This window comes from Cavia porcellus, unplaced genomic scaffold (assembly GCF_034190915.1).
Source record: "Cavia porcellus strain 051 isolate PalLab524CR breed Dunkin Hartley unplaced genomic scaffold, mCavPor4.1 scaffold_42, whole genome shotgun sequence".
Taxonomy (NCBI): domain Eukaryota; kingdom Metazoa; phylum Chordata; class Mammalia; order Rodentia; family Caviidae; genus Cavia; species Cavia porcellus.
The window spans coordinates 7,650,027-7,672,567 of record NW_026947525.1 but is presented as its reverse complement, the minus strand read 5'-3'; the positions used below and the strand labels follow the sequence as shown (position 1 = coordinate 7,672,567).

General features: G+C 38.4%; 1 protein-coding gene across 39 annotated transcripts in view; it reads left to right on the top strand.

Moving 5' to 3' along the window:
• LOC101788067 (alcohol dehydrogenase 1-like) overlaps positions 1–22,541 on the top strand; it is a 202,296-nt gene that overhangs the window by 24,556 nt on the left and 155,199 nt on the right. For 29 of the 39 annotated variants that reach the window (XR_010045835.1, XR_010045834.1, XR_010045833.1 and 26 more), the window contains one exon: positions 5,873–6,190. The exons of the other annotated variants lie outside the window; for them this stretch is intronic. The gene's annotated coding sequence lies outside the window, so the exon portion shown is untranslated. The remainder of the gene's footprint in view (positions 1–5,872; positions 6,191–22,541) is intronic. 39 annotated transcript variants of the gene reach the window in all.

Genomic DNA, 22,541 nt, shown 5'->3' with positions numbered 1-22,541 from the left:
ATGGGATCCTAAGTCCAGCCAAGATAGCAGTTCACCAGAACAAAGAGACCATGACACAGGGCCTACCCTGGGTTTCATCAATTCCCCAAGAGGGAAATGGCTCAGGGATGTTGACAGGGAGAGTGACCGAAAACACGACTGCTATGACTGCTTCAGAGTGGTGGGAAATATGTGTCTACCATTACTACTATGAGCTGGGCTAGGTAGGAGGTCTGAGATCACCTCTGTGATATTATGCAGAGAGCAAAAAATTCAAAAAGGAAAAGTAATTCACATAACCTAACTGAGGTAGTACCAATAATTTGGGATTGGTGCTTCAGTTCTGATGTAAAATCCTTTTTATTCTGGGAACTCACAGCCCCTTTCTCATGTGATTAATCATATTTTTAGCTTATAATTTATTGTTAGTTTAAAATGACTTGTCCATGCTTTTATGAAAAATACATTTGTGCATTTAAGTTAATTTCATATTAAATATAAATATACTCTTACTATTCGAAAATGTGGTTTGTATTAAATATTTTACTTTTAAATGTTTCCTTTTTATCAATTATTTTCCTTGCTAATGTTTCTAAGAGCCTGAATAAAATCTTTCTGTTTTCCAGTACTGTATTATAACTGTACCCATCTTCACAGAAAATGTTAAACCAATTTCTTTGTGTCCGTCATAGCTGAAATTGTTCGTTTTTGGTAACAACATTATTTATTTCAGTTAACTCAACTTTAGCTAACCAACATAAACAACAGTAATGTACCCTTGTTAGTGACTTTCTTATGCATGAAATTAATCACTTAAATGAATGAATTTTTAAAAATGGATGAGTTTATGTTCTTATTTTACTAGGACCCTTAGATTCATCATTTAAAAATCTTAAACTTATGGGTAGAATGCTAGAATAATTTCTTGCATGGGAGAATATGATGAAAAATGTTTTCCTATACTTTCTTTCCAGTTTCCCAAATGACTTAGAGTATTTATAAAATATGTATCTTTAAAAAAGAGAAAATAAACTTTAGAATTCTTCTATTTCAAATACTATCAAGGAAAGGAGTACACAGAAATTGAATTAAGAAATTTTCCAAAAGTTTAATCAAATTATCTCATCTAGATTGTTTTTCAACTGCTAAACAATTCTGATTGGAGCATTTTGACTGTATATCTTTAATAGGGAAAGTTAAAGAAATCTGTAAGTTGAAAATGATCCAATTATAATAGGAGTTTAATTCCCAGGCAGACAATGGGTGAACATTCTCGTTCCTTTATTTTCTCTTCTACTTGGTGATTTAGGACATAGCCTGGTTTTTCATGTTAGAGCCCTACTTTTCCTTGACAAACTGTGTTCCACCTCAAGACCACTGAAATGAAATGGGGCCCTCCATGAAGCAATAGTCTTTATTAATATCTTTGGTACAAGTCTCCCTTTCACTCAGACTTACTATCAGTGGAAATAAGCAATTAAATGAAAAATAATAAAACATACTAATAACTGCATTGGAATCCCCTAAATAACAAATATTAATATGAAAACATTTGAATCTTAATTTTGTATGTGAAAGTGTGAAATGAAACTTATTACCTTAAAATATTTGTGGACAAGAGAAATTATATGAAATAGCAAATTTATTTCAGACATAAAATAGTTCAACATTTCACATTTGTTGTTAATTCTATGTACAGAAATGTTATTTCTGCTTTCTAATGTGATGACATGAAACTTTAAAGAACTAGTTTTCTTCTGAAATTTTCAATATCAGCATAGTTAGCTTTTGATTAATTTTTATTGCAATGAGTAACTCAAATGGTCAGTGCCTGTTGGCAATTTTTAATCTACCATAAGATATTTAACTGTTCCATGAAAATGTCCTCTGAGTACAATGTATGTATTGTCTTTTTGTTAAAAATAGCCACAAGCACTGTAAAACTGGTTAAAAAACTTGAAAAAAATAAAAATATGTATGCATAAACAATGTTAAATATCACCTAATAAATCCATGCATGACTCAGAAGCGAAATATTTTTGTGTCTCTCTAATATATCAGCTACAAAACTTGGTATTTTATGGTGCACTGTAGGAAATAAAACTCATACAGTATAGCTTATGAGAAAAAATAAAAATTTTGATAACTATCTCTGAAGCTTTGACAGTACTGAGAAAAAGATAATTTCTTAAATTAAGTATTATATGAGTACCATTTTATTTTCCAAAATAGCTAATATAAAAGAAAAATATTTTCCAGAAGTACTTATGTGTATATATAAATACAATTAAACTACATATAATCAATATTAAGTACTAGTTAAATTGTATATATAAACAATAACCCATATATATATATATATATATATATATATATATATATATGAACAATGGAGGAAAGAAAATATAAAAGGGAAGGTAAGAGGAAGGGAAAATAGAAAATAAAACTCACTGTATCACAAAAGGATTGTAAAGCATAACAAGCTATGTATATGAAGTCAACAAAATTTAATTCTCAATTAAAGCATTATGTTGGTGTTACATTTTTTATTGTAACATACTTAGTGACTTTTGGTATATTAAATTATCAAAAGTCTTTACTGAATGTTGTGTTGGGTCCACTTACTGAAAAGTCCTCCATTTTTTTTTTTTGGGTACTGGGGATCAAAGTAATGACTTTGTACTTGCCAGGCAGATGCTTGTGCTTTGAGGTACATCCCAGGCCCCATGGAAAGCCTTCCTTTCAACATTATTCAGTGGTTTTTAAACTGTGAGAGCTATTCAAAATCTTTTTAAATGAACTTTTAATTTTAAAGTTACTGAGGCATATATAAATGTGATACACTAAAATATTTAGCATAATTTGTTTTAAAAAATTGAATCAACAAGTGGAAATTTTCCTTTGATGACATTGTGCCATCCTCGGATTCTATGTTGGTAATTTAGAAGTGAGAGAGAAATTCCTGCAGTAATACTGTTAGGTCCTCTTTTGATCTGAATTTTTTCCTAACACAATACTCCTTTTTTTTTCCTGTCAAAATTTGTTAAGCACTACCCTTTTCTCAGAATTGAAAGACACTCTTTTCTATAAATTTTTCTACTCTTTTTAGTATGTACTGTATTCTGGAGATCCCTTTGAGCGTTTCTTATAATTCTAATGGTTATATTATTGTGCCCTTTTTCTTGGATTTCTGTTATAACACTGTGTATTCCTTTTGTTCTGGGTCTTAGTTACTTTTTCCAATACTGAGACAATATACTCAGCCCCCAGAATTCAAAGAAGCAAGGTGCATCTTGTCTTACAGTTTGTACAGATTTCAGTCCATAGGCAACTTCACTGCAAGACAGGATGGCATAGCAGAGGCACATAGCATGGAGAAAAAGACTGTCACTTGGCAGGGCAGGCAAAAAACAGCAGCCCTAGCAGCACCAGCAGTGAGGTAGCAGAGCAGCTTCTTCGTATCCCTTTGTGGTCCACCCAGACTACCAACTTTCAGGTATGTCATGGTGTATGCTGGTGTATGCTGGTGGCCCCCAGGGCTCATGCATTTGAATTATGCATTTGTGATTGGTTCATTGTCTAGTGGACAATGGGTTGGATTGCTGGTGTCAGTGCTATACCCACATAGGGGTGGAACCGGAGTGCAACGTAATGGCAGGAAGAAGGTGTGTGTGTCTCTCCCTCTCTTGCTGGTTTCTGTTTGCTGTTTGCAGCTGCCAGAAACTGTAGGCCTGCCATGCCAGCCTGCCATGGAGCCAACTGAGTATAGATTGAAACCTCCAAAATCTTTTCCTTTCTCAACTTTGAGCATCAGGTATTTTTGTCTTAGTGACAAGTAGAAAGTAACTAAGACAAGGTGATTCCACGCCCATGCAGGGCCGGGCACTCCAAATCCCAGCATCACAGCCTTATGCCAATGTCACACACTTTAACCTGGTCACCTTTGAATCTCTCCATGACTGCTTGAGACTTTGGGGGAAATATCAGCCATAACAATCTGGAAACCGATTTTCAATTTTATTACTGGACACCTAGCCTAAGTATAGACTTTGTAGTAGAGATTTGTGCTCTGTGTTTAACAAATGATTTAATTGTGTTACATTATGAGATATGAAAATCTCAAAGATTAAGGTTTAAAAGTTGAATATTTTTAATTAATCATAATTCTAGAATTTATTGCTCAGATTCTGATTCTGTAAATTAGGTGAGGAGCTTTTGCTATCACTTTGATGCAATTATATGTGTTTAAAATTACATGTTTAGTTAAGTGAAAATTATAAAATGTACAAATTTGATGCCTTCAAACATGTACCTCAAATCACATCCCAAAATCAAGAAAGAATCATTGATAACAACAAGCCAATAGTAATACAGACATTTCTATGTAATGACATAGAATATGTCACTAATGTAAATTAAAAATGAATCATTTCTCTAGGTATATTTTAAATATTTCCATCAATGTAGATATTTTCTTTATATTTCTTCGCATATCAGCAATTGTACTCATTTATAGGTTCTAGCTCATCAATTTTTATTGGAGGCAAATAATACGTGAGTATATAATTTTTATATACTTCTTAATTGATGAAAATTTAGATTTTTTAGAATTAATAATAATTCCAGTATATCTAATCTAAAGAAAAGAAGGGGAGTGAAGGAAAGAAGAGAGAACTGGAGGGAGGGAGAGAGAGGAAGGAAACTATGAAGACAAAGACATCCTCTCTTGCTTTTTAGAGAGCATTGACTGTAGAAAGCTTCTCACTATAATTTCTCTCTCTTTGAAATTAGGTAAATATTTTAAACAACTAAATCTTTTTGGCAGATTTATGACTTAAAAATATCTTCCTAAATCATGAAAATTGTCTCTTTGATATATTGCTATTAAGAAAGTTTGGAGATTTTATCTTCTAGTTTCTTTCATTGATTAATCAACTGATTGATCACTGAAGATTGAATTGAGGGCCTCCTGTAACACAGACATGCACTCTGTCACCCAATAACTGCACTCTTACTCCAGTTTTTTTAATTTTTGAAGTAGAATACAGCCTAATTTACATGAATATCTAGTTATACATTGCAAAACTGTCTTTTCATAACATAACAAAGCTCACTTTTCCTTTGAATTGGTGCTTAACTAGCACATAGGATCATTGTAATTAACAGGTGCATTTAACATGAGCTTTGAGGGACAAGGAGCTTTGTTTAGCCCTTTTACTTGAGCACTCACAATTTTGTATTTTGAAAAAGGTGTAGGCAAGGAGCATCTGGTTGGTTGTACAAACATAGTAACATTTCCTTAATCTTTGTAAACAGTTTGAGAGACTCAGTGACCACCATGGTAGGACAAAGGTTAAATGAACCAAATGAGCTTCTGTGCATGGTAGAGTACTGTCCGTTGTAGTGTAGTACAAGGTTCTAGCCTTGTGATTATTTTAGCTGACCTTGTCAAAAAGAGTCTGATAAAAGTACAAAGTCAATGTGTTTCCAAAAAAATGACAAAGATGTTCTCAAGGGGGGAAAAATTCTTAGGTAAACCTTCTAGTTTATATCACTGATTTCAGAGTTCACACAGCCGGGAAACAGATTATTAGTTTCCTGCTAATTATACTGTAGATAACATGAGGTATTGTGACAGTTGCCTGGGTTACTTTGTAGAAACTTGAAGGCCGCATTGTTGATAACACTTAGCTTCCCTTGTATCTACGGATACCTGATGGGCGGCTGAAGTAGAAATCTTTGCAAACATAATTTGTTTCTGTTCTGTCTGCTGTTCTACCCTTTCAAGTTGTCTAAGTCTATCATACAGGGTTAATTTCACTATTTCCCATTGGAGCTGGTATGTGTGTTTGCTTGTTTATTTATTTGTTTTCCCCTACATTTCTTGTTCTAGGGTGCAGATTCTCTAGTCTGGACTGTTTTGTGCAGGATGAAGGTGCCAGCCTCATAAAACTTCAGCAGCCAGTTGGAAAGTTCACTGTGACCACCTGAGTCTATCTAGCACAAAAAGCAGCATATTTTAGAGCCTTGCAACTGGTCAATGGAAACTAATGCACTTTGTCACACTGCAGCAGACAATCAACAATGTGCTGCTCTCTTGGTTCTGCAAGCAGCTTGTGCAATCCCTTGATCAATGCTGACACCTTGACGCCTTGATGCTGATGCCTCAATTACCTGAAGCATGACCCTCCTCCAGTAAAGCTCTGTATGTGTAAGTCATTCTATACTTGCAATATTTGGCCTGGTCTTTTCTCTATCATTTTGGGATCTAAAGATACCATTGTCTGGTATTATCATACCTGTTTTAAAATTTATTCACTAATAAAGTTATTTTTTTTCTGTCTGAATTTGAAGACATTTTCATGTTTGGTAAATTATGCTTTAAATTATATTTCCGCAGCACTACACAATGCTAAACGTTTTATCTTTCACAATAGATTCTATCCCTTTGAGTATTTTTATCTAATTTGTAATTTTTATAGGTCAGGCTTCATTATTAAGTAGAGCATCATTTCTTCTGCCTCAACCAAAAGGGTCAGTGAGTACTATACTCCTGAATTCTTAAACTTCTGGTTTTGCTGTGATTTTATGTTTTATTTTCCTTTTGAGTTCTGTTTGCCCACAGAATTGTAAGGATTGTACCAAATCTCAATCAGCCTTCCCATATCATTTGTATTGGGGAATGACAGACTTTTGAGCTGAATCACTACCCTGCTAAACAATAAGTTTGACCCAGTTTAGACTTGCTAATTGTCTGAAATTTCTCTGACCTTAAAAACTAAAAGCAAACATGAAAACATCTTCTGGTGATTTGAAGTGGACAAAAGGGAAACTCTGCTGCCTTAGCTATTTTCACTTACTTCTAAATACCAGCCTCATTTTAAATTGATTTCCCTGTGCAACCAAAAGAAGTCTGTTTAACTTGTTAAGTAAGTCATTGCAATCTAAGCTTTTAGGAATCTTTAGTTTTTATGGTGTGTTCATAACCTTTTAAAATTGAATTTGGATAAAGATATGGTCTTTATGTTCAAATCTCTTCAGGATATTTTAAATGTTAGTAATAATTGTGATTTTTCATGTAGTGATCTTGTTACTGGATGGGCATTCTCAGGGAAGTTATTCCCAAATTCTTGGTAATGCAAAGACTTTAGTAACAATAGTAAAATTTATTGAAAACCAAAGTATACTCTTTGCAGTGAGAACAATCCAGTTAAAAGAGGCAATGACACAAATAGGGGCAGATTCTGAACCTTTTAAATTCTTGGATTATGAGAGGAAATACAGTAGGGAATTTACAGGAGTCATAGCCCAGCTAGGTACCTGATTCATTCTACCTATAAGATTTTTAGAGAAAGTGTTTTGGTATCCAAAACCAAGGTGAGCTGGTGCTAAAATTTCAGTGCACATGAGATTGGATACTTTTCAAGGTCATTTTTTTATGTGTTCCTGGGTGTCTTTGGGGCACAGAGAGATCTTTACTTATTGGTTCTCTAATATTTTGACATGGTTTTTGTTCTGTCTTGTTTTTCAATCCTTGCTTTACAGCTGCCTGTTGTTTATTCTTGCTCTACATGTTACCTTGGTCCATTTGCCCATCAAAAGTGAGCAAAGCTTGTACAATTCTGAACAGATAAAAGGTTTCGTGAATAAATTTAAATAACAAGCCAGTGCTAACCTCTGAATGATTCAAACAGCCTCAAACCACAATCAAATATTAGTGAGACATATCATACCAATAACAATATTCCATGTGATGAAGGATTTTTCTACTGAATCAGAGGAAAATAAGAAAATGAAGAAAACAATATAATAATTCAGTCTAAAACATTGAAAAAAGCAAAGTAGCATCTCTTATGTTATGTAGCACCTCTTACCAAAATAGGAAGAGAGAAAAGGATTATGATTTCAACATAAAGAAATTCCATTCTTTTAAAATGCATTCCTTCGTTATTATACCAATTCTATTTGTAGTCATCAGAGAAAGCCCATACATTTTTTTTTCACTCTTGAGCCAGTTTTTCAGGCCTTCCTGAAAATTTGCATTTAAATCTCCACATGTTGGCAGAGTATGTCTTCTCACATAAGAGTGAGATGCAGAAGCAACTTCAGGCTCATACAAAGGTAACCCCAGTCACCAGAGAACAATGAGCCACTGACTGTGCCTCAGACCCTCATTTCACCCATAGCCACCCATCTCTCTGCTTGCTGTGGTGTAAGCAAGAAGGGTGGTCTCTGTGTGCTCCACTACCTAGAGTTTCTTTCCTCATCCTCTTCCTATTTGGTTCTTCACAAGGGAGGCAGGTATCAGGGGACTATTATCCTCCCTTCCTGAGGCTCCCCAGGTCCAGGAAGTTGCTGAGCATCTGTAGCACTTTGTTCTCTTAGTCCTCTGAGCAGAGCTATCTGATAGCTGCTCATTTCTCTGATACCTGAGTATCCTACTTTCCTTTGTATGCCTTTGGAATGGCCCAGCCTCTGCCCTCACCACCTGTTTTTTACTGAAATTCTGTTAGAGATAGAACAGTGGATGTACCAGAAATCTGGTTCATGACATTCACTTGTACAAACTCTGGGGGCACTGTAATTGCTGAGAATGATTGAACATCCTGTATTATTCTATGGGGAAAGATAAAAACCAGGTATAACTAGCCAGCAGTATTTTATAACTATTTTTTTAATAAATGGTCCAAGAAATTTTAAGAGTATGAAACCTGGCTTTCTACAAACTCAAATAATTGGATTGATTTTTAAAAAATAATTATTTTCTGTGGTTAATTTAATATTGTAATTTTCTATATTTCTTTTTGCTAAAACAAGCTTTCAAACTGTACAAATTTATTTCCAAGAAACTTGTATTAGAACTTACTAACCCATCATGTTTCTAGGAAATCTTTTGAGGTAATATTACAGTAGGTGAAAATACTATGATTATGAATTTTGAGATCTCCTTTCTAAACTATCAATGCTGATATTATAATATCAAAAATTCTGCATTAGATATTATAAATACAATGTTTTTGGTAAAAATGTAGTTAAATTTCTAGTTGTAGTGTATCTAAAGTATTTTTGAAGAAACAAAATGAGGTAAGATTAAGGGTGGAATTATTGAGAAGATGATATTTGACCAAAGTTCTGGTTTTTGACCCAGTATCAACAAAATCACAGAGAGGGAAATAAGAGAAACTGCACTCTTCACATTAGCAAGCAAAAAAATGAAATATTTAGGAATTACTCTTACGAAAGAAGTGAAAGAATTATACAGTGAAAATTATAATACACAGAAAAAGGAAATTGAGGATGATCTCAGAAAATGGAAAGACATCCCTTGCTCATGGATAGGAAGAACAAACATTGTGAAGTTGTTTTTCACCATGTGTGAGTAGAGATTTCAAAAGTAGGTATTCATGATCTTTTGAATTTCCATGGGATTTTTAGTACTTTCCCTCTTTTCAGTCCTTATTGCATGGATTTGAGTTTTTTCTTTCTTTTTCTTGATAAGGTTGGCCAGAGGTTTGTCAATTTTGTTTATTATCTCAAAAAAACAGCTTTTTGATTCATTAATGTTTTTGTATTTTTAGTTTCAATTCCATTAATTTCTGCTGTAATATTTACAATTTCCTCTCTTCTGTAAGCTTTGGGTTTGACTTGCTCTTCCTTTTCTAGAAGCTTGAGAAGTAGCATTAGGTTATTTATTTTTGTTTGTTCCATTTTCTTGATGTGACTGTTTATTGCTATATATTTCACTCTTAGGGCTGCTTTCATTGTATCCCATAGGTTATGACATGTATCTGTGTTTTTATAGTATTGTCGGTATTCTTTTATTTCTACTTTAATTTCATCTGTAACTCACTGGTTCTTCAGAAGGTTGCTATTTAATTTCCATGTGTTTATGCAGGTTTTAAAGTTTTTTTTTTTTTTTTTTTTTTTACCATGGATGTCCAATTTTCATGCGCTATGGTCAGATATGCATGGGATAATTTTGCTCCCTTTGCATGGGTTAATAGATGGTCTATTTTGGAGAATGTCCCATGTGCAGCTAAGAAGAATGTATATTATGACGTGGTTGGGTGCAACACTCTGCAAACATCCACTATGTCCATTTGCTTACAGGTATGATTCAGTTATGTTATTTCTTTGCTGACTTTTTGCCAAGTTGATCTATTTCTTTGTGACAGTGTGGTGTTAAAATCTCCTATTACAATTCTGTTCTTGTGTATTTGGTTTTTCATGTCCATTAGTATTTATCTTATGTAGCTGGGTGCTCCTATATTTGGTGCATATATATTTATAATTGTTATTTCTTGCTCTTATAGTTTTTCACTTGCAAGTATGTAATGGCCTTCTTTATCTCTTTTAATCATTTTAGGTTTGAGGTTCACTTTGTATGCAAGCAGAATAGCTTCCCCTGCTTTTCTCTGGGTTCCTATTGCATGGAATACGGTTTTCCATCCTTTGACTTTTAATCTATGAGTTTCCTTTTGATTCATATGTGTTTCTTGTATACAGCATATTGTGGAGTCCTATTTCTTGATCCACTCTCCAGCTTATTTCTTTTGATAGGTGAATTGAGGCCATTTACATTTATGGATATCACTGATATATACCGGCTTGACTTTGCTATGTTGTGTTGCTGTTGTTGACTTCCCGCTTTTCTCCCTTGTTTAACTTCTTGTCTAGACTGGTGGTTTCCTTCTGTTGTTCTGTGATTGTGGTCATTTTATCTCTATCTAGCATGTCTTTCAGTACTTTTGCTAGGGTTGATTTAGTGGACATGAATTTCTCCAGTTGTTCTTTGTCATGGAAGTATCTTGTTTCTCCCTTAAATTTGAAAGACATATTTGCTGGTGATACCAGTCTGTGTTGAAAGTTATTTTCTTTTAGGGCTTGAAATACTTCACTTCAAGCTCATCTTAACCTGAAGATTTGTGCTGAAAAGTCTGCCATGATTCTAATAGGCTTTCCTTGGTAGGTGAGTTGTGTCTTTTGTCTAACATTTTAGTATTCTGTTTTTATGCTGTATGACTGGGATCTTAAATATTATATTTCTGGGTGTAGATTTATGTTGGTTCTGACTGTTTGGCATTCTGTAGGCCTCACTTATTTGTATATCAGATTTTTCACCCATGTTTGGGAAATTTTCTGCTATTACTTCTGTGTATATTTTAGTTATGTCCTTTGTGTTAACTCCTGCATCTTCACTGATGCCTGTTAGTCATATATCATATCTCTTGGTTCATCTTGAAGCTGCTGAATTGTCATTTCATGCTCCTTTGTTGTTTTTATAAGTTCTACCCTTTTTTGATTGCTATCTGTGATCCTGTCCACAAGGTCTGAAATTCTATCCCCAGCTTCATATAAATGGTTTTGCCATCTTTCAATAGAATTTTTTGTTTCTTGGATATCTCTTTGAATTTGCTTCATGGATCCTCTTTATTTCCTACATTCCTCCTTCAAAGTTGCAATCAATTTCCTATGCTGCTGTATTGTTTTAATCTATTTCTTCTCTCGCTATGTTGAGCAACTGATTTACTAAGGTTGTTATTTCTGTCTTTATGTAAGACATTATTTCTAATTTGATTTTATCCATTGTCTCGTGGATTTGTTTCTTTACTTCATTTACTGTCTTTTCAGAGATTTCTGGTGCATGACTTTTAAAGTCATCTATTTCAGTGTTACCTGTACTTCCTCCGAATGGACTAGATGTTTGACATTGCATTTTTCCTTTTCGTTTTGTCATTTTCACCTTTTGGGTAAATATTTGGTCTTTCAATCCCAACAGTCTCAACTGTAGTGTGAATTTAGAGTCCTATTGTGTGTGTTGATGTTTGTCCAGTTGGGGGTAGCTGTGAGATCAAGGTGGCACTACAGCTGACAGACTGGGGGGGATAACACAGCTGCTGGCCAAGACCAAGACCACAAGAGCATTTGGCTGGGTTCTGCATGCCCAGGGGCACCCGGGTGGAAACATGCATGTGTTGGGGGCTGTTTAGGGCTGGAGACAGGGATTTGGAAGTCACAGGCTTAGAAGGGTGGATGGAGCTGGGTCATTGAGTGAAGATGTAAAGGTAAGGAAAGTTGAGAGGGATCGGGAAAAGGGACTCTGGAGAACAAGTCAAGGGGGGGAGAAGAAATGAGGGGAGGTCTGGGAGAGATGGTGAGGAAGGACAAAGCAGACCATTATGCTCAGCATCTAGGAGGCTGGAGCTATACAGCCTCTAACACTGTAAGAATTCTCTCTGGCTAATTAAGCAGAAAAGGTCAAAATGTTTTAAAACTTAGAGTGGGCAAAGAGATCCAAGATAGCGAGAGCTGAGAGCTGTCCTCTGCCTTTGGCAGTTAGGAGATCTTGCTCTCTGAGTTGTTTATCTACTTTAGCCTACCTCTTGCCACAGGCTTTGAGGCAGCATGAATTTAAAACCCAAGGGAAGCCGAACATGAGCTAGAAAGCACCCACAGGAAAGGGGCTTGATTGCACTGGACTCTGACAGTTGAGCCTTGAAGCCCAAGAAAAGTCCTTGTTTTGAGAGGGGCCTGGGCCAGAAGCTGGTGCGTAGGGATCAGAGAAGATTGTAGCAAACACCTAGCATGAGAGAAAAGGAAAAACACTAGGGTAAGGGAAAAGGAAAAATAAAAAACCTAATGTCCTCCTCCCATCCCTGGGTTGGACCGAAAGCTTTTCTCTTTGACTGGAACATGGGTAGCTCCTGAGCTTTGCCTGGTGACTTTTCTTGAATGAAGAGACAGTCGGGGAAACAAAATAGTTTCCCATCCCATGGACACAAAATCCCCAGTGTCTACCAGAGACTGAACCCAGAGGAGGGGCTTGGAAAATGTTTTAGAGCTAATGAGCATGTTGTATGCCTGAACATTTGCGGGCCACCACAGAGGAGCAGGTAGACAGGATGCTGTCTGCGAGCTGGAAGGGCCAGGCTGTGTCTCCTGCTGGTCAAATGTCACAGGCAGTCTGAGGAGTGCTAGATTGGAAATCTGTGTGCAGAGACACTGAGGCACCAAGAGGGAACTGTGGAACTGCAGGGAGGGGTTGGGCTGGGAGGTCTGGCACAGAAGGTGATGGAGGGTGAGTGGGCACCATGGCTGTCAGAGCACGCAACAGCATTTGCTAAGGCATAAGGTGAGTTAGGAGAGGATACATTTTAAGAGGCAGGGTGGGGGTGGGAGCTGAGACCTGTACAAAGCCAGGCACAGTGATTGGAAAAAGGGTAATGAAGGTTCTGCATCAATTCAGGGGCAAAAAGCTCAGGTTGGGGCATACCTTAGGGTAGCCGGAATTGGCAGTGGATACAATCCTGTGATCTGTGATCCATCCCCCCCCCCCCACGTATCACTGGGAACAGTGGGGCCATGGGGGTTGGTTGTTGACGCCCAGTCCTTCTGGCCCAGGAATGCCCCCAGAGCCTGATGGATGCCCTCATTATGCCCCTCATGTGGTGAGGAGAGACATAAATAGCAATGCAACTGCCTCCTGCTGATGTGCTGAGCGCCGGGCAAACCACATGAGATCCCATCTCATGCATAATGTGCATCCGAGAACAAAATTAGACTGAGAAGTAAATGGAGCCTAAAATTTCCAAAGCATTTCTCATCAAGAAGCCACTTGACTGCATGTTCTAATTCTTGGCATCCTCCTGCCCAGTGAGGTTCATTTTGGTGGAGGTTAGAGCAGGATGGTCTTGGGGTGGAACGTGGAGGGGACTGGAATGTGGAGGGGACTGGAACGTGGAGGCAGAGGGGTGGAGAGAGCCAGATTGTACCTGTGGATTGTATCCATATGGCTCCTTCTTACTCATGATGTGGTTTTGGTCTCAAACAACACTAGGGAGAAGGCCCTATTCTCCCCATTTTGGAGAAAAGGAAACTGAGGGATAAAAATTAAGTAATCTGCCTGAAGTCATGTATGCAGTTAGTCTACAGACTGCTGGGGTAGAGTACTGCCTGTTCAGCTATAAAGCTCAAGCCAGTGCTATCTTGGCTTACATATTTCAGTGTTTCCCTTTTTGTTGTTCACAAGAAGGATCTGCCTTCTTCTTTCTCCTCCTCTACTTCCAAAGCCTAGGAAGACTATTAGGTGGATGAAAGAACACTAGTAAGCAGAGCGATAGTCCCATTTGGTTGATATGTAAAGTGAGGTTCAATGAAGTGTGGTTATTTGCTGGTAGCACAGAGGGAGAAATTCAGTGGTGAATTGTGTGACATCTGGTTCCTGTATGTTTCCTCCCACCTAGTCCTGTCCACTGGGTTCAAGAAGGTACCAGACATCTTGTTGGCTCCACACCAGGACACTGACATACTTAGATCTGCTCAAAAAGTGAGCGTTCTGTTTTGCTGCATCAAGGATTTGTTGCTCTGGACCACTGGAAGGAAAAGACTGAGAGTCCACTTCTTGAGCATGAGGGTATTCTGTCAAGAGAGAGGGAAGAGGAAGGAAAGGAGCAGAGAAGGATAATTAATTGGATGAGGCTGAATAGTAGCTTAGGACCTAAGCCTGGCTATGCACAGATCCCTGGACAGCACTCTGCCCCAGGGGGCTGGTTATGACCTGCGGAGCTAGAAACTGGCCATTTTCCAACAATGACAGTGATTTAGAAAAGCAAATTGCCAAGAAAACTTTTCTTTGGATAGAACCTTCCTGGAAGCTTTATATACATTAATTGGAAGTAATGTTCACTGGTTGAGAGTGGGGTTCCAGAGGAAGCTCTGAACACCCTGGACTGAGTTTTGGCATCCAATGGGCTGTGGTGACTCCTGATTCTGCGGGTCTCACACCTCTGCAAAAGGAGCTCATAAGACACCTATGTCTTCAGCCCAGCCTGGCGCTCCCCACTTACAATCCAGTGGCTGCCCCACCTTGCTTCTCCCCGTGCCTGTGCCTGTGCCTGTGCCTGTGCCTGGGTCTGGGCCTGGGCCTGCGCCAAGGAAGCTCAGACTCATTCCTAAGAGCATCCTTCCATCAGGGCTTAACCCCTGGTGTGATGGAAGGCAGCCAGTTAGATCCTCTCTGCACATCTACCTGCTTTTGCTCTGCCAACACCTTCTCTCATACCTCTTGAAGGAACCCTGCCACTGGGGCCACGGTCTGGTATCTCCTCCTCCAGGAAAGCTGAAGTCCAACTGCAGGAATTGAACCTCAGGTCTTCTTTTTGCTACATGTTAGGATGAAGACTTTGGGGAGAACCTTTTGATTTTTTGAACCAAAACTTTCCCCACTGTGGGTACCAAGAGGTTGAGAACCAGAAAATTGATCCCAGGCCAACCTAACTCCTACACTTGACCCCTTATTATGTTTCCTGTGCAAAAGGCCATCAACCCTGTACTGTGTGAAGAGCTTTCATTTCTCTGATCCCATGTGGGAGTCCTGATGGCCCATGAAGGAGGCATGTCAGGGCTGACTAGGTGGCTTTTACAAGAATAAGTGAGAACCACAACCAGCAGTGACTTGAAATCAAGAGCCTGAGCTATGCTCGGGCTCTCAGAAGGAGCCGGTAATTCTATACAATAGTTGTGCCCTAGTACCTGACCCTGCTTCTCTGGGAGAGGAGGGATAGGGAGCAGTGGGCTGCCGCTTTGGCAGCCTGCAGCACCAGCCCAGTAGTGAGATGTAATGTATGTTTTCTGCAGCACATTAGTTTGCTTTGCACCCTGGGAAGTACCCTCTTGGCGTGGCCTTGGTTTTCCCTGACAAGCAGCAAACCTGCCCCAGCCCTACTCTCCCATGGGGGCCTCCCTGACAGTTGGTTACTAATATTGGCTTCATTATTTGATTTGGGAAAACAATCAGGGATGGGAGCCAATGTTGCACAAAATCGGCTTTGTCTCTCTGGCCTTCCTTGGATCCTGGCCTGATTCTGTGACTCTGTGACACACACATTTGACCAGAGGATCAAAAGTTAGAATGGGAACACCCTGAGTCCTTTTTCAAAGGATGAGAATCCTATTAGAGGCTTAGACATTTACCTATTGACACTTTTCTTAGAATGGATGAGCTTTCACTTCTCATACCTTTGTAGCATTTTCTAATCTCCCCTCAGGTGTGTGGCCTTCAAAGAAAATGTTCAGAGAGGGGAGAAGGGGCCATGCCTCTAGCACAATAAGAAACTAGAATGCTTTCTGATTTCCAGTTCCTGGCTAGCTGTGCCTCAGAAGGCTTTGGACTTGATGCTGCATCCCTGACCTTCTTAGTTGAAAGATCCTCCCGTCACACTTGGCACATCCTGAATTTGAGCCTGCAAGGAGTCTTGATCAGGGAAACAGAGTGGTGAGAAACACCAGCTAATGGCATTTCTAATCCTGCTGCTATTAGGTCATTTTCTGCCTATGCAACCTTGGGTAAATTTGTAAACTTCTCTCCTTTTAGCTGCCTCCTTTGTAGCTTGGAAGTAGAAGCAAACCTTGCTAACATTTGGGAGCATTTGCATGGGCCCACACCTTTTTAAGTGCTTCAGTGCAACTGTGCCTTAAGGCCTTTTTGACAGTTGCAAGGAGGTGTGGCTGTTGGTACCATTTTATAGGTGAGAGAGCTAAGGCTTGCCCAGGTTTACAAGATGGTTGATGATTTTAATCTATGCAGCCAGCTGCTGGAATTTGTCTTCTTCATCCCTAGTCTTGGCCTCCCAATAACAGTACTAATAATGCCTGGTGACTAAGTTGGACAGGACATCTGGCAACAGGAAGGAACCCAGCAGCGCCACTGTTGCTGTCCGTCCTCAGTGCGCTCCCAGTGGCACAGTACTGCTTCCTCCTGATATCCTCAGCTTTCACTTACCCATCTTCATGGGATTGGCGCAGGTCCTGCAGGTGGGAGAAGAAGTGGAGCACAAAGCAAGGCCTGTAGGAGGGAGCACTGAGAGCTCAATGGGAAGAGCAGTAAGGGAGGGTCCCATGAGAGCCATCCAGGTGTGCTGGTAGCATTGTCTCACTCAGTCTTCTTATTACCCCACCAGCAAGGAACTGTCACCCCTGCCCTCTTAGACAGGTGAGGAGAGGAAGGCAGTCACTTGACAAGGTCAAGCAACTGGTAAGTGCCAGAGTTTGGGCCCTGGGAAGCAGACTCTAGAGCTCTTGCATTTAGCTGAGTGTGGGCTTTGTCATGTAAGCAGTGGACAGCCTTGTAAGGCTTCTCACAGCAGCCTGATGTGAATAGCACTTTCAAAGATGTGTGTGACTGTGCTTTTGGACTGGACTAAGGGTGACTGCAGACCTAGGAAATCGCAGTTGATAAGCAGCTTTACTGAGTGTACCCCCTGAGCTGGGCCAAGTGCTAGGAGCCTCATTAAATTAATGGAACCAACCAGCCTATGAGGAAGATAGGGCTCTGTGCATTTTATAAATGTGAACACTGAGACACAGAGAGGCCAAACAACTTGTTCAAAAATCACACAGCTAGCAAATATGGAGCCAGGATCTTAATAGAGGTGGACAGCCCTGGGGCCCATGTTCCTGTTATGCCACATTGTCTCCTTTATTTTTCCAAAGATGTAATGTCCCCAAATCTAGGCTACTTCACAAGCACTCTATGCTTTCTCTGTACTTGTTTATTCATTCAATTGTTTTTCATTTAGCATCCACTGATTTTATGTAGAATATTTCCCTCAGGATGTGAACTTCCCCAGCCATTAGATTTGAGAAGCGTGTTTTGCATTAGCTGCCTCTATCCAGGATGGACAAGAATGCTAAGAAAACATGTGGAACTGCTGTCAGCCCTGGATATGGAGCACTGACTGGGTAACACACAATTTCCAGTCCACACATGGGCTCTGATTCTGAACCATCACACAGCAATGATGTTTGATACTCTGCAGCCACCTGGGAGATGGCATAGTGCGCGCTCAGTGACTAGGAGTAGAGTCGAGATTGGCCTTGGCCAGCAGTCTCAGTGTCTCCTGGGGACCAGTGGACTGAGAAGGATGATTGGGCTTTTCTAATTATAATTACATGGTTTTAGCAGATACTGATTGTCATACCAGCTCCTTGGATAAGAGTTGTACATAATCATGCTAGAGGGCCCTGTGTCACTTTCTCTGATACAGGACACAGCTTCTTTGTGAACAGCTGTTACTGACCCTCCTGATACAGGGGTGAAGCCTTTAGTGATCTGTGCTGCCACCACATGTCCAGACTACTGGACTTCCCTGAGTCTGTTTGTGTTGTTTTTTGTATCTCTGTCCTTGTGTCTCATGCTTTTCTAATGTCAGTTTGTCTGGCTTTTAGAACTTTTTTGCTGGACTTTGCTGTGTTTTTTTTTTTTTTTTTTAAATGAAGTAGAGGTCTGGGAATCTAAGCTACTGAGCTTATATGCAAATCACGTGCAAATGAAGATCAGGCTTGGTAGTGTTGGTGCCAGGGGAGACTCTGGTATGCACTTTATGTCTACCTTTGGCTCTTTTTGGCAGACCAAGATTGTTGCATGGTGCATTTCAGACAGGGAGAGAAGGCCTCTGCTCAGGATTAGGTGCTAGCCTAGCAGATGCCTGGTGGGACCTTCAACTTTGAATATGCAGATTGGCCACAGTGCTGCTGGTGTCATGAAATATGACAGCCCTGGCCAAAGATCAAGGGACAGGAAACAACCTCACTCCCCCAGCATCTCGGATTCATACCATCTCCCCTTTTTTTTTTTTTTTTTTTTTTTTTTTTTTTTTTTTTTTATTTAAGAGGAAAAAGAGAAAAACACAAAACAAACCAAAGCGGTGTAAGGGTACACGTAATACAGAACTACATAAACAAAACAAAACAAAGCAAAACAAAAACAAAGCAAACAAACAAACAAAAAAAAACCATAACAGTAAGAAATCACCTGTTAGTATATTACATATTATCATCTTGAAAATAGTTCCTCAAATCACAGTATCAAAGAATACAAGGTGGACATTCAAACAGGTAGACTGCAAACATCTGTGTTCAATGATCCACAAACATTGATACAGTCAGCTATTTAACACCCCTAAACACACTTGCTGTTATATCCGTTAGAGCTCTCTTTTTTTTTTCTTCCCCTCTCTTTTTTACTACAAAATTCACACCCTTTGGATTTCATTACTCCTTAGTGCTTATTACTTTTGGGGAAGGGGGGGAGAATACAGTCAAATATGGCAAAACAAAGCTGTCAGTCAATACCAAGGATAGACATAGCACATGGTGTAGAACACAGTACAAGTTTATCAACTATGGTTATCAACGTTGTCCCTTGTTTCCTTAAAAAGAATTGTCTATCTCATTAGATATTATAAAGTTGGACAAAACAGTAGAGAACAAGACCAATACAACTTAGGCATTGTAAACATTACAGGACTTCCAAAGAAGACAATAGTCAAACCAGAATGGGTATCTTAGTGAATCTTATTGTCTTCAAAGTAGTTGCCTATGTCTTCAAACTTGATACTACCATATAGAATGGAACAGAGTCTAATCGTCTAATCAGTCAAAACAAGATCGTGGGAGCACTACAGGACTTCAAAACAAGTTAATAGGAAATCAAAAAGAGTTATTATTTATATATCCTAATTATTTGAATTTTTTCTTTAATTAAGACAAACATAAGAAATGACTAATTTTTTTAAAACAATAAGGGGGAGATTGAGATAAAACAGGACATAACAATATAACAATAGAGGTCACAGCATGACTGTTTCAACAACCTAGTACTTCACCACCATATAACCTGACTTAATAGTAGTTACCATAGTGTCTTTTTCCTTGAAATATTTGGATAAAACTTCATATACTCTAGCTTCAAATATTTTCATATCAAGAAGCCCAGAATAAAGCCTTTCTAATTAATGAGTGAAAACTTTATAAGGCTTCAAGGCCACCTAATGGGGAATCATGATTACCACATATTTTTATATATTTGAATCATTATTTACATTAGGGAAACTATTCGGTATTCACACATGCGAGATTGATTTATTTCACTAATGAGTATGGTCTCAAGCTGCGCCCATTTATTGATAAATATCTCAATGTGATCCTTCTTTATAGCTGAATAATACTCCATTGTATAGAAATACCACAACTTTTTTATCCATTCCTCAGTTGATGGGCACTTGGGTTGTTTCCAAGATCTGGCGATTACAAATTGTGCTGCTATAAACATAGGTGCACATATATCACTGTGGTATGATGCTTTCAGTTCTTCTGGGAATATGCCTAGAAGTGGAATAGCTGGAATAAATGGGATTTCCAGTCCCAACTTTTTGAGAAATCTCCAGACAGATCTCCACAAAGGCTGTACCAGTCTACACTCCCACCAGCAGTGCAGGAGAGTTCCTTTTTCCCCACAGCCTCTCCAGCATTTGTTGTCGGTTTTCTTGATCCTGGCCATTCTTTCAGGAGTGAGATGGTATCTTAGTGTGGTTTTAATTTGCATTTCTCTAATGACCAATGATGATGAGCATTTTTTCATGTATTTATTTGCCATTTGCATTTCTTCATCTGAGAATTGCGTATTCATCTCAGATGCCCATTTTTGGATTGGATCTTTGAATTTTGGAGGTCTGAGTTTCTTTAATTCTTTATATGTTTTAGACAAGAGGCCCTTGTCTGAGAGAGAGTTCACTAAAATCTTTTCCCAGTTTGTGGGTTTTCTTTTCACTATGCTGGAGATTTCTTTTGACATGCAGAAACTTTTTAATAAGAAGTGGTCCCAGTTATTGATTCTGGGAAGTATTTCCCGTGCGGTTTGAGTCCTGTTCATGAATTCTTTACCTACTCCTATGTCTCCAAGGTTTCTACCTAATTTGTCTTCCAATAGATTTAGTGTTTCTGTTTTAATATTCAGATCTTTGACCCATTTAGATTTTAATTTAGTACATGGTGATAGACATGGGTCTAGCTTTAGTTTTCGGCAAATGGAGAGCCAGTTTTTCCAGCACCATTTATTAAAGAGACTGTCGTTCTTCCAGTGAACCTGCTTGGCTCCTTTATCAAAGATAAGGTGGTTGAGTGTGTTCGTAGTTGTGGTTGTATCTTCTAATCTATTCCACTGATCTTCGGCTCTGTTTTGATTCCAATACCATGTTGATTTTACTACTGTTGCTTTGTAGTATAACTTCAAGTCAGGGATTGTGATGCCTCCTGCTTTGTCTTTGCTGCTTAGAATTGCCTTTGCGATTCTGGGTCTCTTCTGGTTCCAGATGAAATTTAGGAGTGATTTCTCTAGATCTATAAGGTATGTTGATGGAATTTCTATTGGGATTGCATTGAATCTGTATAACAGTTTTGGGAGAATGGCCATTTTCACAATGTTTGTTCTTCCTATCCATGAGCAAGGGATGTCTTTCCATTTTCTGAGATCATCTTCAATTTCCTTTTTCAGTGTATTGTAATTTTCACTGTATAAGTCTTTGACTTCTTTCGTAAGAGTAATTCCTAAATATTTCATTTTTTTGCTTGCTAATGTGAATAGTCCAGTTTCTCTTATTTCCCTCTCTGTAATTTTGTTGTTCGTGTATAGGAATGCTATTGATTTCTGAGTATTGATTTTGTATCCAGCCACATTACTGAATTTATTTATTGTATCTAAGAGTATTTCAATGGAGTTTAGGGGGTCTTCTATGTAGAGTATCATGTCATCTGCAAACAATGATAATTTAACTTCTTCTTTTCCTATCTTTACCCCTTTTATTTCTCTTTCTTGCCTAATTGCTCTGGCTAGTACTTCCAGTACTATATTAAATAGGAGTGGTGATAAAGGACATCCTTGTCTTGTGCCCGATTTTAAAGTAAAGGCTTTCAATTTTTGGCCATTTAGTATGATGCTGGCTGTTGGTTTGTCATAAATGGCCTTTATTATATTGAGGTAAAGACCATTTATTCCAATTTTCTGTAAAGTTCTTATCATGAATAAGTGTTGGACCTTATCGAAGGCTTTTTCTGCATCTATAGAGATGATCATGTGATTCTTATTTTTGGCTTTATTGATATGGTGGATTACATTTATTGATTTGCGTATGTTGAACCATCCTTGCATTCCTGGGATGAATCCCACTTGGTCATGGTGTATAATCTTCTTGATGATTTGCTGGATCCTATTTGCCAATATTTTATTGAGGATTTTTGCATCTGTGTTCATTAGGGAGATCGGTCTATAGTTCTCTTTTATAGTTGGGTCTTTCTCAGGTTTTGGTACTAGAGTAATATTTGCTTCCAGGAATGACTTAGGAAGGATTGCTTCCCTTTCAATTTCATTGAATAGTTTGAGGAGTGTCGGCATTAGGTCTTCTTTATATTTCTTGTAGAATTCTGCAGTGAATCCATCTGGGCCTGGGCTTTTCTTGGTGGGTAAGGCCTTAATTACTTTTTCAAGTTCATTAGCAGAGATTGGGTTATTCAACAGTTTTATATCCTCTTGATCTAGCTTTGGTACTTCATATGCTTCTAAGAATCTGTCTATTTCTTCTGTGTTATCAAACTTTTGAGAGTAGAGGTTTTCGAAATAGGTGTTGATGATCCTCTGTATTTCTATTGGGTCTGTAGTGATTTCTCCTTTTTCATTTCTTATTGCATGAATTTGAGCTTTTTCTTCCCTTTTTTTAATAAGGTTGGCT